At 38.4% G+C, this 18,564-nt stretch overlaps 1 protein-coding gene across 20 annotated transcripts in view; it reads left to right on the top strand.

Annotated features, from left to right (window-relative positions):
* Positions 1–18,564, top strand: part of SIPA1L1 (signal induced proliferation associated 1 like 1) — a 373,433-nt gene that overhangs the window by 69,900 nt on the left and 284,969 nt on the right. For 9 of the 20 annotated variants that reach the window (XM_041758492.1, XM_041758499.1, XM_041758506.1 and 6 more), the window contains one exon: positions 17,767–17,833. The exons of 6 other annotated variants lie outside the window; for them this stretch is intronic. The gene's annotated coding sequence lies outside the window, so the exon portion shown is untranslated. 5 more of the 20 variants (XM_041758503.1, XM_041758495.1, XM_041758504.1 and 2 more) reach the window with 3 other exon arrangements.

Below are 18,564 nucleotides of genomic sequence, written 5' to 3'. Positions count from 1 at the left end.
GGAGTGTGCGTGCATATGTGCACAAGTGAGGGGGGAGGGTCAGGGAGAGAGGAAAAGCATCTTCCCTGCTGAGCAGGGAGCCGGATATGGGGCTCCATCCCAGGACCCAGGGATCATGACCTGAGCGGAAGGCAGATACTTAACCCACTGAGCCACCCAGGTGTCCCTGTGTATGTATACTTTTATATTGTATTCAGTGTCATTGTTAATAATTTACCATATATTATGTTGCATGTCATTTTAAAAGATTTATTATATTTTACAATATGAGGTAATGAGTTAATGCCAAAACTCATTAACTGGAGCATGAAACTTAGATCCTATTATGAAATTCATTGAGCAAATGTTACTCATTGTGGAGAATCTTGACTTAGTCCTATTTTTGGAATGTTTCTTTTGTACATTATCTTGTTATCTTTGATAAATTTAAACTATTTACTGACAGATTTTCAGTGAAATTAAACTGACACATTTCAACATGCTCCTTTAGAGCTGAGTGTTTCTTGAGCTGGTCTCTGCTTGGCTACTGGATGACTTTAGACTGTGGTGAAGATAAATATTAATAATCTCAAACATTACTTAATGTAACTTTAATAAAATTATTATTTTTGAGAATAGCATAGTTAATTCCATGGTGGCACAATTTCTTATTTTGGTTCCATTTTTCATTATTGTTACATCTAATTGTTTTCCAGGAGGTGTCAGTTTTATGTCCAAGTCTTTCTCAGAGTCCTTCATTTCTCAATCTCCACTCTGCTGGTTCAGGCCCCAGTCATCACTCACCTAAGAAGTTGCAACAGCCTTGTTACTAGTGTTTCCTTATTCAGTGTCCTTCTTCTTTCAGGGCTCTCTTCCATATTATTGTTGAAGTTTTTTGGGGGGAAAAGGAAAAAATACATAGATGCGTGTGTGGGGCACACATACATGGAGGCACATTTGTTTCTGATTGTGACGATTCCTCGTGAATCCCCTGTAGTTCCTCTCTGCTTACAGGGCATTGGAAGCTCCTTAGCAGGTTGTTTGAAAACTTTGTGGAATAGTTCCAGCTTTCTACCACCAGCCCCTCTGTCCTTCTCCTTGCTCTTCCAGTTGGTTCCAGCCAATGAACGACTTTCTTTGCAATTTGGTTGTTAGTGGTGCTTGGTTGGCATTATTTGCATGTACACTATTCAGTCTTTCTTTTGTCCAGGTAGCCTTGTAACTGTGAAAGCCACTTATTTATCTTGTTTGAACACCTACCTAGGGGCACCACAAGCCAGTTCTGCCATCTAAGGTAGCTGAGTTTGCTTTATGTGCTTTGTAAGATGTGAAAATTTTTTCCTTGAAAGCCTTATGGCTTTAATGGAATTAAGTAACTGAAATTTAATTTTCATTCTTTAGACTGATTTGTTGAAGGTTTTTATTTTCCAATTTAGGCACTACCTGAAAATTCTGAACTATTTTTTACTATTACATTTTTTACTTTTATTTTTTACTATTACATTTTCATATTAAACTTGTAGCATTAAACTTGTAGCATTTTCTTTTGTAATACTATTCATAGCTGCAGAGGTGATGGGTGTTAACTCAAATTATTGTGCTGATCATTTTGTGATATATACACATTTCAAATCATATGTTGTATACCTTAAGCTAATATAATTTTATATGGCAATTTGATTTCATTACTGAAATCAAAAGTAAAACTGGGAGGAAAAACCAAACACACTTGCTCACTCTGCTAGCCTACCTCTCCTTGTACAGTGAACATAACAAAAACTTTGTAAGTCATTAGCATCAGCATAGATTAAAAAAAAAAATACTCCTACTTCCTTGGCCTGATAGAATTGCAAGTCATTCCAAGTTCAGCTGAATGCTTCTCAGTATTTGAAGGTGAGTATTCACACTATAGCAATTCTGAATGACATGCCCTATGCCCATAACTGATAGGATTACGAGATTTGCTAAGTCGTATTTGTAATCGCATAGTGATGGATCCCCCACAAGTTCATGGATGCGTGTTGAGGGAGGCATTTGGTTCCCTGGCTTTGAGGCCAAAGCTAGATGAGACACTGAATTGATAGTAAAGCCAGTCTAGCTCTAGTGGCTCTCAGGGAAAATTTCTATACGGTCTTTAGAGTTTAAGTTTTTCTTCATATGTTTGATATTAAAAACCTGTCTCCATGGTTTATACTCTTTGTTTACTCATACACCATGGGCATTGCAGCCTTTTCTGTCTTTATCCTCTATTTCCAACCCCTCATTGATTTTCCTCCTCTTTTTTGCCCTTATTTGTTATTCTTCCCTGATCCTATTGAGTTGATCTTAGAAGCTTTATGTTCTTTTGCCATTTCTTGAGGTAGAACCTGTCAACACTTCGGCTTTTATTTTTGCTGTTTTTACATGTCCTTCACCATGATTTGAACTGTAAACTTTTTGAGAGGAAGGTCTGCTACTGGGACCTTTAGAGTTCTGCAGCTTTTGGAAACTCAGAGCCTTATACTCAATTGATGTTTAGGAAGTGTTTGAATTATACAACAGAGGAAGTAGTCAATAAAATTAAAAGCCTACTGAACATGAGAAAATATTTGTAAATGGTATATCTGATAAAAGGTAGTATCCAAAATATTTAAAGAATTTATACAACTCCAAAAAACCCCAACTAGTCCAGTTAAAAAGTGACCAGAAGACATAAATAGACATTTCTCCAAAGACTTACAGATGGCCAACACATGAAAAGATGCTCAAACGTCACTAATCATCAGGGAAATGCAAATCAAAACCACAGTGAGATCTCACCTTATGCTTGTCAGAATGCCTAAAATCAAAAACACAAACAAGTGTTGGTGAGGATGTGGAGAAAAAGTTCACAGTTCACCCTTGTGAATGGTTAGGAAGCAAACTGAAACAACCACTGTGGAAAACAGCATGGAGATTCCTCAAAAAATTAAAAATAGAGTTAGTTAGCATATGATCCAGTAATTTCCAATGGGTATTTACCTAAGGAATATGAAAACTTGAATTCAATAGATACATGCTCCCCTACGTTTATTGCGACATTATTTGCAATACCAAGATATGAAGTAGCCCAAGTGTCCGTTGACTGATGAATGAATAAAAAAGTATATATATATGCACACACACATACACACAACGGAATGTTAGTCATAAAAAAGAAGGAAATCTTAACATTTGCAGTGACATGAATGGATATAGAGAGTATAATAACTATGTGAAATAAGTCAATCAGAGAAGACAAATACCATATGCTCTCACTCATATGTGAAACTTAATAAAACAAACAAGCAAAGGAAAAGAAAAGAGAGAGAGATAGAGGACATACCCAAGAAACAGGCTTTGCTATAGAGAACAAACTGATGGTTACCAGAGGGGAGGGCAGGGGAGGAGGTGATGGGGATTAATAGTGCACTTATCTCGATGTGCATTGAGTAATATATGGAACTGGTGAATCACTATATTGTAACTAATATGAAACTATGTTAACTAACTGGAATTAAAATTTTAAAAGAAGTGTATTTACTTAAATACTTGTTCTTAAGTACAGCAAGTAATTGCACCTTGGTTAAAGTGACTTGCTTGGTTGGTGAAGGTACAGCTAGGTCTTAGCTTTTGTTGAGACTATGACAAGTGTAACTTTCGTTTTTGAGAGTGAGGAGACATGGTTGAAACTTCCTTTGTCATTTAGCTCTAACTCTGAGTGGTGCTAGTAACCTGTTCTTCCATGAGTTCAAGTCCTGCGTCAACTGTGAACTTCTGCTTTTCTAGAAAGTTTGTTTCATTATTAACTGAATGTTTTTTACATTCCAGTGAAGGGAAGAGGGGCAGTTGATTATCTAGTTGCATTATCCACCCCATCTGTTTCCTGTATATGACAGTAATTTCCACCTCGTGCCTTTGCCCATAGGGCCAGAAGCACATACAGATGTGATTCTGGTTCTTTCAGTGAAGAGAAAGTTAACTACTCAACTTTCTTAAGATCTGTTTGCTTTTTTTCAGGCCTCAAGCTTGTCATTAATATATTCTCTTGTCACTTTAATACCAAAAGTGACTTTTCTAGTGTGAAGAGTAGGTGGCACACTTTGTAAGGTGTCTCGAGCCTGTGCTTTCCTGTGGGAGATTAGGACTGTCTGTTCTGGAAGTATGCTATTTTGAGAGGTAAACCTATTATTTTCATTTTAGAAATGGGTTCGAGGCATACACATAAAACATCTTGGGATTTATGACTAGTTTGGCATCATTGCATAAATAAATTTTAATTTTTTTATTTTATCATATGGGAACTTTTCTGAATTCATGCTTTGCAAAGGAACAAACTAAATATTAGGGATTGTTTGGTATTCATGTCAACAGTGGCTTCATTGGGTGGTAAAATGTCACAGGTTGGGCTGAAGGGATGCTGAGATGGTGTGTGTGTGTGTGTTTTAACTAATACAAATATACTAAGAGGAATGAGTATTGTATTGACTTACAGATATTAAACCTTATTACTTTTCTTAATTTAAAAATATTTCAAATAGACTTTTATATAATACTATCTTCATCAGATCTTAACCTTCTGCCATATTTGTGTGAGATCATAAAACATTTTGGAAAACGTTGAAGGCTTCCCCTTTCTCTAATCCCAGCCTGGTTTCTTTTGTTGGAATGCACATTATTTGATGTCTTTTAAAATAAATACTATATTTCTGTCAGTTTACCCAGTAAGTAGTTGAGTGGTGGTTTCCATTAGGGAAATGAAATTTATACCCCTCCCATCTGCAGCTTATGGTTATACTGCTTCTGAAGAGGTTTTAGGGAGAGGATGTGGGGTCAGTGAACAAGATGAGAAGTATATATATTTTGGAAAGTAAATTTGACTAAATGTGAGCATTCACATCCTGGTTAGTTGTTTAGTTTAAATGATATTTCGGAGTTACTAAGTCATTTCTTCAGATTAATTGTTAATCTGCTCAAATGTCTGGATGGTCGCTAAAACGGACTTTTTTTCTGTGAAGATTTTGTCCTGTAGGTTCTAAGCATGTTTTTTTGCGTTGCATGAACTTGGTTGGTTTTGGCTAATTTTCCTCTAAGTGTTTTTTTTTTTTTTTAATATTGTATTCATTTATTCATGAGAGAGAGAGAGAGAGAGAGAGAGAGAGAGAGAGAGGCACAGACATAGGCAGAGGGAGAAGCAGGCTCCATGCAGGGAGCCTGATGTGGGACTCGATCCCGGGTCCCCAGGATCATGTCCTGGGCTGAAGGCGGCGCTAAACCGCTGCGCCACCCGGGCTGCCCTCCTCTAAGCGTTTCATCCAATTTACAGAATTCTGAATATCTGTCTCTTTTACTTCTTTTTTTTTTTTTCTTGTGGAAGTATGATACAAAAATCGAAAGCTATTTATTTTTCCTTAATGCTATCGCAGTCTGGTTTAATTCTGTGGCAAAGTTTTCATTGTTCAATTTTCGTTCAATTCTGGATATGTTAAACTTGTATCATGTTTTCGAATTGAAATTGAGTTTTGATAGGTTCCAGAAAACAGAGGGGAAAAAAAAATTACTAAAAAGTAGGGCTTGTGTGTGTGTGTGTGTGTGTGTGTGTGTGTTTTACCATTGCTTGTATATCACAATTAAGGAAAAACTAGGAAAACAGATTAAAAAAAGACTGCCAGTGATCCTGTCACTCATATATCTTATTTTTTTTGCCATATACCTTTACAGGTTTTTTTTGAAAAATAACATATTTTAATAAATATATAGTTTATCATATATATTTTCATTTAATATTATAAACAGTAAAGTAGTAATTTATAAGTAATTCCTAAGTTGCAATTATTCTAAACACTATAAGGTGGAGGTTATGTAATACAGTAGTAGGAACACAGGCTTTGTTTCAGATGGATTTAGTTTTGGGTTCCTGCTTGTTTCTACTATTAAGTTAACTGTGTTACCTCGGGGCAGTTATTAACTACTCTGTTTCCTCAAGTGAAAAAATGTGGCTCATAATAACTATCTTGCAGGGTTATTTAAAGATTAGATGGAATAATGAACAGCTCGTTCATATTGTGCTGGGAACACACAGTACATATTAACTTATTATTGGAGGTAACATGACAAGAACAAGAATATTAGAAAAGGATTGGTTGTCTTGGGTTTAAATTCTAATGCCATCACTTTTTAATTTGCTTTGAGCAAATTGAGCTTTAGGACCTCACTGATTCCTACTTGTATTCCTTGTTAAAAAAGGGGATAATAAAAAAAGGGGTAATAATATCCATCTGCTAGGAGTATTATATTGATTATATGAGATAGATACTGTTATGTGACTGGCATATTGTGGGCACTCAATAATTATTGTTATTAATAAGGAGGATTACTTAATTGAAAGGTTGAGACATTGAGGGCTCTGTGAATAGTGTGAATAGGACTGCTGCTGCCACCTGCCCCAATTTTGGAGTAGGTAGCCATCATTAAAATAGCATATTAGGAGGCAGTTTTTAGAGACCTTCAACATGTAATGAAAATCTACCAAATATAATTGGACATATATGCTGAAATATATAACTGTTTGTGTTTCTCATGTGTAGGTTGTAGATTGCCTCCATCCCTCTCAAGCTGCATATCTTTCTTAGCTCTCATGAGCCTTCCCATGTTCTTTCCCTCATTTCTGTGTTTTCTTGATTTTAATATTTAGAAGCACCAGTTCATGTTGTTATTTCTCCCCTTTACTATCATGATGTACCTCTTAGTTATTTATATGCGTGTGTATAAAATTTGAGAAAGGTCGTAGGAAAGGAATCTTGATCATATTATTCTCACATTCTACTCTGTTGCTTTGGTGTTGAATGCTGCCTAGACCCTCCTTTTTTATTAGTTTTTATGTCATTTTATATCATAGAAGCAATACCCCTTTTAATTAATCTCTCTGTAATTGTATGGTTAGGTTATAGAAGGTGAGTTGGGTGGTGAACTCATGTCGGGTGGGTGGCTTGTTGGAGTTGATCAAGGTCCTTGTTTGTGGTCAAGTTGCTGCAATCCCCCTCCCCCACACACACCCCATGTTTATACCTCAGTGTGATCACTCTGTTTCCTCCTGTTGTCCACCCAGTGCCCTGACTCTGAAGCTACTTTTTCTATAAAAAATGTAAGGTGGAGCTTACTTCTTTTTCTTTTTTTTCTTTTTTTTTTTTAATTTTTTTTTAAATTTTATTTATTTTATGATAGGCACACAGTGAGAGAGAGAGAAGCAGAGACATAGGCAGAGGGAGAAGCAGGCTCCATGCACCGGGAGCCCGATGTGGGATTCGATCCCGGGTCTCCAGGATCGCGCCCCGGGCCAAAGGCAGGCGCCAAACCGCTGCGCCACCCAGGGATCCCATTCTTTTTCTTTAAAGATTTTATTTATTTATTCATAAGAGACAAACAGAGAGAGGCAGAGACTTAGGCAGAGGGAAAAGCAGGATTCCCATGGGGAGCCCAATGCAGGACTCGATCCTGGGACTCCAGGATCACACCCTGAGCGGAAGGCAGACATTCAACCACTGAGTCACCCAGGTGCCCAGAGCTTACTTTGTCTTCACTACACACATGTGTGCACATATGTGTAAATGCAGTGATACACATATACACATAACACACATACACATACCCACCCCAGTAAAGAGACTGCATTTGGTATTATTATTATTATTATTATTATTATTATTTTATTTATTTATGATAGTCACAGAGAGAGAGAGAGAGAGAGAGAGAGAGAGGCAGAGACACAGGCAGAGGGAGAAGCAGGCTCCATGCACCGGGAGCCCGACCTGGGACTCGATCCTGGGTCCCCAGGATCGCGCCCTGGGCCAAAGGCAGGCGCCAAACTGCTGTGTCACCCAGGGATCCCCTTATTATTTTTTATTTTTAAAAAAATTTTATTTATTTATTCATGAGAGACACAGAGAGAGAGGCAAAGACACAGGCAGAGGGAGAAGCAGGTTTCATGCAGGGAGCCGGACGGGAGACTCGATCCCAGGACTCCAGGATCACGCCCTGGGCCGAAGGTGGCGCTAAACCGCTGAGCCTCCCAGGCGTTCCTGCATTTGGTTTTAGATGAAGTCAGTAAAAGGAGACAAAATTAATAAATGCACAAGTTTTGCCAGAAATCTAAAAAATTTCTGTTTTGGAGATTGGCATTCAAGGGTGTAAATATAGTCTAAAATTTTTCTAAGAGGCTTGCTTAAAAATAAGTAACCAGAAGACATTCTTTTTTTTTTTTTTTTAGAAGACATTCTTTTAATATTCTGGGATTAGGAGCTGGTAAAAGTGACTCACCTTTTGTCTGAAAGTTTTTGAAGCATGTCCAAAGGGTACTTAAAGGGGGAAAACTGTTCCCCTTCAAGTTTATTAAAGGACTAACCATATTCTAATTTCATTTTAAGTTACACATTTTTAATTCACATGTTGATATACATTTTAATTTTCTTTTTTTTTTTAAATTTTTTTATTTACTTATGATAGTCACAGAGAGAGAGAGAGAGAGGCAGAGACACAGGCAGAGGGAGAAGCAGGCTCCATGCACTGGGAGCCCGATGTGGGATTCGATCCCGGGTCTCTAGGATCGCGCCCTGGGCCAAAGGCAGGTGCCAAACCGCTGTGCCACCCAGGGATCCCATATTTTAATTTTCATTAATAGTTACCCTCATAGCAGGGATCTAGTATATTCTTAATGAATGACTATTTCATGACTATTAACTAACTATTGATTTGTTACTGATTTTAAGTTATGTTTAGCATTTGCAAGGGCTTCTTAACAGACTGTCATTTGATCCTCATAATCTTATGAGTTAGATAGGGGAGGAATTTTCTCCATATCGCAGGGAACTTAGTGGAATTGCTCAGGTGCCACTAAGTGATAACTCCAGGGTTTGAATTTAGTACTTCTAGCTTCTAATGCTATGCTTTTTGGTCAGCGCTGTGGTGTTTTCCCATACGGATGTGGAAATATTTCAATACTTCGTGTTGTAAAAGTTGTTCACTCATTCAACAAAGTTTTGTTGAGGGTACGATTTTAAGTTCTAGACCTTTGTGGATGAATGTAAAGACATGCTTTCCACTGTGAAGGAAGACTGTTCATAAATAAATAAGTAGATGAGGTAATTACTGTGCCTACAGTAATAATGATGGGTACATAGTAGGTGCCCAATAAATGTTTACTAAGTGAATAAATAAGTGAGCAAAGTGATAAAAAGGGAATAAACAGTGAGTGTAGGGTCTCATATAGATAGATGGACGACAGAAGGTATTTCTGAGGAAGTGATGTCTAAGCCAGAGGAAGAGCATTTCAGACAAAAGGACAGCATATACAAAGATCTAGGGCAGGAAAGAACTTGACCTTGTTGAGGATACTGAAGATGGCAGTGGAGCTAGAGCATAGTAAGCTAAAGAGACAGGAGTCCAACATGAAATTGAAGAGAAAGAGACCAATTATGTAGGACCGCTCTTAGACCATGGTAAGAAATTTGGCTTTTATTCCAATGTTGGGAGACAATTTCCATGTGTATTGTGTTTCCATATTGATTACCTTTGTTCTGGACCGTCGTTTCAGGGGTGATTTGTATAGTCATCAGCCTTGGAGGCTACCCTCCAGAGCAAAGATCAGTCACATTTTACTATCTATATAATAAACACAATGTCTCCTTCTGGGGTAAAGTTCAGGTAGGCATACTGCCCATTATAAAAGATTTGGGTTCATTAAGCTCAGGGTTACTCTCCTGTAACAACCCGCTGCTGTGTGGGTATTACCTGGTGGGAATTGGGACTTAAGAGACTGGCACCAAAAAATGCTGATACTCTGACTACTGCTATTGCTGTGAGTAATGAAGTCTTTTGTCTCTGACCTGAGTGTCTCATGTCCTCAGTGGTATCCATACACCTGGGACAGTCTAACTTACTACCTTGGAAGTTAGGGTAAAATCTTACATCTTGCATACTTCTTGATGTCTCAGGATATGGAAAGCCAGTGGTAGGTTTTCAGCAGGGGAATAATAATACGCAGTTTAACCTTTTAAGAAGTCAGTTCTAACTACCCTGTGGAAAATGATCATGGCTAGAAGTTAACGAGGAATCTGGGCCAGTTGTCTAGTTGAGAGATAATAGTGGCTTAGACTGGTGTGTTGCCAGTGGATATGGAGAGGAGGGAATTATTCAGGATGGTCTTCAGGAGGTAGAATTTAGAGGTCTCATAGAATGGATATGGGCTGTGGAAGAAAGTAATAGTCAAAAAAAGGAATAGACCGTCAATCTTAGGTTTTTGCTACAACAAATGGGTAGATAGAAGTGACTTTCAGTTGGAGAAGCATCAAGATTAAGATAATTAGCTTGCAAAAGGACTTATTTCTAACTTTTGTGTTTATTTTTATTTATTTAAAAGATTTTATTTATTTATTCGAGAGAGAGAGAGGCAGAGAGAGGCAGAAACACAGGCAGAGAGAAGTAGGCTCCATCTATCCTGGGCTGAAGGCAGCACTAAACTGCTTTTGTGTTTAGAAGTGCAGGGAAAGGAAGAATAAGTAGTAGGTTGTACAACCTGGGATCAAAGGACCGTTATGTGTACTTTCCAGGGGAAGAATATTTTTCTTTTCTTTTCTTTTTTTTTTTTTTAAGATTTTATTTATTCATGAGAGATGCACACACACAGAGAGAGGCAGAGACACAGGCAGAGGGAGAAGTAGGCTCCATGCAGAGAGCCCAAAGTGGGACTTGATCCTGGAACCCCAGTATCACGCCCTGAGCTGAAGGCAGGTGCTCAATTGCTGAGCCACCCAGGTGTCCCAAAGAACATTTTTCTTGTGTCTTCATGAGTTGGAAAATCCATTAATGTTTAATGTTTAGAAATTCAAGTCTTGCAGTCCCTTATTAAGTGAGTTGTCTCAATAACACTAAATTAGATTAGCTTGCGAAGATTTATTTCTTAAATAGCTGTATTGATTTTTACCCCAAATTCATTATCTGGGAGTTTACAAGGAAACTCTTTAATATGTTTCAAGGTTTTCCCCTTTCCAACATTAAAATAAGAATGCATTTTTTCATATTTATTTTTTAGATTCTAAATTTCTTTAATTTTTTAAAAAAGAATTATTTATCTTAGAGAGAGAGAGAGAGAGAGAGAGAGCATGGGGAGGGGCAGAGGGAGAGGGAGAGAAGCAGACTCTACACTGAGCACGGAGCCTGATTTGGGGCTTGATCTCTTAATACTGAGATCATGACCTGAGCTGAAATCAAGAGTCAGAGGATTAACTGACTGAGCCTCCTGGGTGCCCTGAGATTGTGAATTTCTTTTAAAGCTGGGCTGTTGTCCCTAAATTCTCAAGGATAATTATTGCTCGTCCTGTGATCATGTAAGCTTAATATAGTAAGATGTAAGAAACAAGTGCCTATGAATTAATTTATTCTTTGTCATTTTCATTTGGAAATACCTCAGGATAACTTCTTGTCTTTCTAATACCGGTTACTGATTTCAGCAGCACCTGATTGCTTTTCATAAAGAAAGTAACTAAAAAGCTTGGGGAGGGGGTGGCCCTGGCCCTGCTTTCTTTTTTATCTAAAGAGATTTATTCTTTTGTGTGCTTCTCATGCGCTTACTGTCTTTACAGGATCATTTTGCATTTCTTAACCTTTATGTATTGTAGACCGTTTTAGGTTACAGCATGAAGTCTGCAGTGAGTTTTGAATTAGTTTTGCACCATCTTGCACGTATTCTTTGTTTTCTTTTGTTCTATGGTATTTTCCTTATTCTGTGGCCTAGGTCTAGATGTTTCCTCTTTGGAAAGAAAAGGAAAGGGAAGATAGAACTTATTAACAGGCTTTTGGGGGAGTTGGGGAGGAGGCTAAGCCGAAAATTATTTCTGCTTTAATTTGTATTCCACCCCTTGGAAATCAGCAGTGGGAAAACATATTCCATTGTAAAGACAGCCCCCCCCCCCCCCCCACTAAAATCAAGATCACAAAATCATTAGTGCTGATCATGAGACTTTTCTAGGTGGTATGAGTTGTTATTAATCACTAATAGACTCTGGAGATACTTCTACCAGAAATGCAGTTAGAATGTGGTTATTTCTGACTTTTTGAGAAGATAAATATGCTTTTTTCTTTTCTTCTCATGGAGATCCATGTTTTGACTTTTAACAATTTTAAACCATGCCTAGGTAGCAGAGTGGGATTTGAACTTTCTGGGATGTGTGGTCTTTCCTTCAGAGAACTATTGTTGCTGTGCCTCAGCATTCCATTAAACAAATTCTTTAAAAGGGCTCAACATTTGTCACTAATTTCAAATTTCACACAGTGTGCATAAGTGATGTATAGTTTCGCCCTATTTAGGCTGTTTGGAATTTCATGAATGAGTTGCTAGTTTTCTCTCTTGTTTCCTGATTTCAAAACAAAGCAGAACTATTAGTAATAAGATTTTACCAGGGCCTTCTGAGGGATTTTATGTATTGACTTACTTGAGCCCGAATGTGTAGCCTATGGAATGTGCTGGAAACTCCCTAAAGGATTCTTTATATTGTTCTTGCAGTCTCTTTAGCCCTTGATCCATAGTTCCATCTCTCCTGCCCATCTTCTTCCATTTGAGGTAAAGCTAAGGGCACAGTAATTAGAGGATTTGAGTCAGAGCTCCTGCTTGTTGATCTGTGACCCCAGGCAACACACTTAACCTTTCTTGGCTTCAGAACTTCACTGTAAAATTTAGACTCTGCTGATGACCTCCTCACGGTTTAGTGAGACATAGTTGTATATGTCAAAGAACTTGTGTTTAGGGCTGGTAGGTTCTCACCAAGAACTAGAACACAGTCAGTATTCTGAAGTTGTGTGTTCTCCTATGATCTCATCCTTCTGCCTGTGTCTGGAGGTGACTACTATCCTCAATTTTCAGCATTCCCTTGCTTTAAAAAATGAATATATTTGTAAACTATATTTTAGCCTTGCCTGTTTGGGTTCTGCAAAAAATGGTATCATATATAGTCTCTAATAATGTTTTTGTCTCTGTGGGCTTCTCCCTTACTGGTCCCTTAAAGAGAGTAGGCTTTTTCTGATACTAGATCAGAGGTTGGGGTAGCATTAGGTGACACGGGGCACTGAGTCCAAGTAGGAAAAGGGATTATTGGGAGCTGGGTTTACTACTATTATAGGGAAGCTAGAGGGGAAAGCTAGAAAGACCCCATGGTTGGGCAGGAATTCAGGCCGTCTGCATGAACTCCTGATCTGGAATAGACATAGATATAGAAAGAAAGAAGGAGGTGTGTGTATATGTATGCATGAACTTCTGTTCTCCTGGCTAGGAGCAGCTATAACCCATTTGCAATAAGCACACCCTGATCTTGGTTTCTAAATACCACTTTTCCCCCTTCTAGAATAGTAGGAGTTACTAGACTAGAAATCACTTTTTGGCAGCCATCATAAAATAATTAATTTGGCCAAGAATTATCCCTGGACACAAATACTGGTCAAAGTTCGTTGGTAGGATATTTATATAGTCTGAAAGTATCCTACCACAAAGTACTTAATAATTACAAAATAGAAAGAGTAACTTTGCAGTGGAAATCTGACAGAGTCCCCCCTAAAATCAGGTGATAGAAGTTCATGTTACCAGTATGGGAAAAAGATTAACATAGTGTATCACCTGGTAGGATACAACAAGGGGAACTATCTTCCTTGGCATTCCTGCTGAAAATTCGTAACTAGAAACTAATCATAAGGGAGTATTAGACAAACCCAAATTAAGGAACATGCTACAAAATTGGCCTGGTCTTCACAGTTGTCAAGGTCACGAATGTCAAAGAAAGTCAGGAATTCTAGATTGAAATACACTAATGAGATGTGAAAACTAAGTACAGTATGAGATCCTGAATGGATTGGATCCTTTTACTAAAATGGACATTATTGGGATAATTGGAGGGTGTAAGATCTGGTCTGCAGATTAGATGATGGTACTATGTAATTTTGATGATTTTCCTGGCCATAATTGCAGTTTTGTAGAATGCCCTCATTTATAGAAATTACTGTCTAAACTCTGTAGGGGTGATAGGCTATTATGTTGGCTACTTACTCTTAAGTGACTCAGAAATAAAGTTATTTGTATGAGCTAGTCTTGGGTTATTTTTTGTTTTTGTTTTTTTGGTTGATCTGAGATTATTAAGCAAAACAACAAAAAGCCCCTCGTATTAGTTGACTTAGTAGTTAATTGTTGGCTTATCGGACAAATCATTTGTAAGGTTTAAGAGGTTTGCTTTTTCATGTTGTCTTGCAGCTGCCCCACAGTGTAGGCTTTATGCCACATCTTGATTTGTCTTTTGGTGTATTGGTTTTAGAGTATTTGCCATTATTTCATGGGGTGCCTGGGTGGCTCCCTCCATTAAGCATCTGACTTTTGATCTAAGCTCAAATCTTGATATCAGAGTTGTTAGTTCAAGCCCCATATTGGGCTCCACATTGGATGTAGAGCCAACTAAAATAGAACAATACAAAACAAAATAAAACAAAAATAAAAATAAAAAAGTATTTACCATCATTTCATTAATATGTTCTTTCTCCTGCTCATTATTTATTGTGACAAACTCCTTTTCATGGAAAGTATGATTTATCGAAATAGGGCCTTTTATTGTTACAATTTAGTGATAATACTATATTTAATTTTGACTTTGTATGTTTTACTCTTTTATCCTCAATTTGCTGGGGAGCTATTCAAGCTTTCCTTTTCTCTCTCTCTCTCTCTCTCTCCTTTTCTTTCACCACACTGTATCTACCTTAGCATTGAACATATTTCATTAGGCTTTTAGTATAAGGTATTGGGCTGGTTGATTGCTGTTTTAGAATTTAGAGTTTCAGAAAGCATAAACAGGGTAAGGGGAATTGGATAGACAGAGTGGTGAATTCGATGTTATACTAAATCATAAGCTGGGCAGTTACCTGAGTGGTTAGCCCCCAGAGGTTTAGGATGAAGCATATCAGGACCAAGCTGGTCATACTTTAAAAGTTCTAAGGCTTGGGAGGAGGGTCAGGGAAAGGTAGGGGAACTAAGGGAGAAGGTTAATTGTCAGAGCAGCCTTCCCTCTCTGAAAACATGATGTGTGAGTTATCTGTTTGGTAGAAATCTGCCCTTTCTTGTTAGAACAAAGAATTATGGGTTAAAGGCATTGAATGTCCACCCATACTTTTTTCTGTGGAGGAACTGAAATCCATCATTGGACTTGTTTTCCTTAGGTAGGGTGGAGGACAAATTTCTCTTTAGCAGCTACACTAATTTTAATATTTTTCAGAATGATCAAGGAAAAAACGCTTTTAAAAACCCAGAGTGGTAGTTACATTGCACTTAGTATACACCCACACATGCAGGCTTTTCTTCAGCATTTTGTTATTTTTTTTTCTTGCTGCTTTTACAGTGTAGGTGGCCTTCTCTGGATTGCTTTTGACAGGAAATTGAGCAACCTTTCTTTTTTGGAACAGAATATATTTTACTGGTGAGAGGAAAAAAAATAAAGTGTTTATGTTTTGAAATTTGATTATGAATTTTTATTTGAAGACTGATTTTAAGTCTAGAAAAATGAGGTTGGGTTAAGTAGATTTCACATTGTGTGTTAATATTTCTGAGCCTCCCCAGTAATTTTTAGGCCTTCCCTTCTTTCTTCCTTTTTTATAGAAAAAAAGGAAGGCCTGGAAATTATTTTGCTTAATAAAAAAAAAAAGTACTCTGCTTTGTTCTCTTAGCCGCTGATGGGTATTAAGAAGTCATCTTTGACCAGGTCATTAGTTTTTTGGCTTTTGTTTGAGGCTGCCTTCCCCAGTGGTCTTCTATCTATAGTGGAGGAGTGATGGGCTCTACACTGGTTTCACAGGCATCTTGAATCTAGAATGGATATTAGCCCTTCCTTTGGAAAAGAACATTATTCAGTAAAGCTTCCTAATGATTTGGCTTTTGTAGAGGTTCCCAGAGCACGGGTAGGGGGCTCCATATGGGAGGGCTGCCTCTGACACAGATCCAGCCTACCCTGCCAGCCCCCCCACCGATCCTTGGGGATGCGAATGCCAGTCTGCCCGCCGCACACCCAGGTGCTCACTGCCTGGGTGATTGTGGTTGAGTACGATTTACATAGTTCCTTTCTACACTGGGGACTCAGAGAAAGAAATCAGTCTATAATTAAAATATAAACTCACATGCTACATCGAGGAAATGTCCAGTCAGAATGGACTAATTCTGATGGAATCTTCCTAAGTGTGTTCATGTAGCATATCCTTTCATTTGGTTTAAACTTTGCATGTTTGTTCATGAATCTAGCCAGATTACTGGTGCATGTCAGCTGTCAGATATGTCTTCGTTATGTAATTAGTTAGTTACAGCTCATTAATTAAGCTCGACAAAACAAAGCATGTGTTTTGAGTGTTACAGGTGTCCTTACTTATTTTCTTAGGCTGTGGATGCAGCCTAAGGAAATAAGTTGACTAAGTGTATTGGTCAATCGTGTAGAAACTGCAGGGTTTAGTATGTGGGAAACTTGACTTTATAGGTTTCTTTTCCCCATAGTGCCCCCCTGCTCTTTGCACCATGTGATTGCAGTAGGGGAGGAAAGACCTGCTACAAGGTTTTGCCAGGGTCTGTTTTGCTGTCTGCATAAAGTCATGGTAGGCTCCGTTTGAACATTTAAAGTGGATTTTGAAGTACCTAGCTGCATATTTGGCTTAATCAGTGATGGGAGTCCTACTATCTAGGGTGAGAAGCCGGGAAGAGGAACTTCACCGCTCTTGGCCTTGCCAGAAATGGGGAATATCTATCTGTGAGGGAAACTAAGCCCTGGTTCTTTTCACTCTTCTTAGTTTCCATTTTATATGTCTGGGAACAAAGTTGTGGGGCTAAGTTAACATAGTTGTAGTCTGACACAGCATTTCACCTCAGTGAACATTAAAAAATTAGTTTCTTGGAAGGCTCTTAAGGGCATGTGTACTTTGATTATTTTAATATTTTTAGAATGGATACATGTACCGTATATTATTAATATGGAGCATGGTCATATTCCTTTAAGTAATGATAAGCTTACCAGTCACAGGAAATGTTACTGTCTCTAGTGGGAGCTTATAGCCTATCTGAAAGGACCAGTTGAGAATTGTAAAATTTCTAAGTGATCAGAATAGCTGCTTGCTTTGGAGAACAGGGTTTCTCAACCTTACTGCTGTGACCTTTGGGACTGGATTATTCTTTGTAGTGAGGGGCTGTCTCGTGCAGTAGGATGGGGTTAGCAGCATCCTTGGCTTCTACCCATTAAATGCTGGCAGCTTACCTCCTCCCCATGTTGAGACAACCAAAAATATTTCCAGACATTGCAAGATATCTCCTGGTGTTCTCACCCCCTGTTGAGAACCACTGGTTCGGAACAGTGGTTCCCCTGGGCACGGACAGGCTGACTACATCAGCATCACCTTGTTGGTGCACTTCGTACACATTCGAGTTCCTGAGTTTCTCCTCAGACTTTCTGAATGGATGATACGGGCTGCAGCCCTGGATCAGCAACCTGCCTAGAGACTGAATAACTGGGTTTAGGAATTTGTTGTTTAAGTAGGAGTGGCTGTTGGTTGGCTTACACATAAAGAGATGACCAGTGAAGGAGAGTTTTAGAGGTAGAGTAAGTATATCCTCTCAAAGTTATGATTTGGTTTGTAGCAGTGATCTTTCCCGCCTTAATATTGTGAGGGACAATTGTATGTTTTTCAGAATTTGAAAATAACCTTATTATGCTAAAGTTGATAATTATTTTAATCCAGGTGTTGAGAGAATACCTCAAGTTGGACTCAAAAGCAGGATTCATTACTAACTCTGACGTGGAAGAAGGTGAGTTGGTGAAGTAGTCACGAAGTCCTGTGGGGGAAGGGAGTGCCACTTGGCCGCTGATGCTTAGGAGGCCTGTTCCTTGTAGGGATATGCAGATTTTTCACACGTGGACCCTGTGTTTGTTCCTCACTGGTTTTTCCTCCTTCATTGTTTTTGCTGCTGAAAGGCAGAAATGGAATTGGGGAGGAAAGGAAACTCCTGTGCAGTTCAGCATTGTCATCTTTACAGATAAAATAGTTCAGGTTTTTTTTTCTGGCTACTTAAATTAACAGTAAGAAGGTTTTTATTACCTACTTATGTTCCTGTTGCACAGTTAATCCGTTCCAAAAAATCTTCTGTGTGTTTCTTAAAATTTGGTGGATGTTGACACCTTAGCCCATGCTAACCGTGTTGCATTAGTGTGTGATATCGAATGTCAGGCTTATCCTGAAAAAGTGAGAGATGGTTGGATGATCTGCCTGACATTTATCATGTGGGTGTCACCCCTGGTCTCAGAGTGGTTCCCCTTGGTTATTACTCCCAGGTAGGAACCCAGGCCCACTTTAGGCCTGTTGTAATGTTTCAATGGACATTTTCATCAGTTGTAAAAGGGTATGTACTCTTACTGAGAAAAACAACAGTGTCATTCAGATTGAGAGAGAGAGAGAGACATTTCCACAAGCTACAAATGGTGTAATAAGTTAAACTCTTAAATTCAGATAAAATAAGTGTCTTGGGGATGTGTAGGTTTC

Source organism: Vulpes lagopus, chromosome 6 (genome assembly GCF_018345385.1).
Source record: "Vulpes lagopus strain Blue_001 chromosome 6, ASM1834538v1, whole genome shotgun sequence".
Lineage (NCBI taxonomy): Eukaryota > Metazoa > Chordata > Mammalia > Carnivora > Canidae > Vulpes > Vulpes lagopus.
Note: the sequence above shows the minus strand (reverse complement) of the source record. Positions and strands in the feature narration are given on the sequence as shown.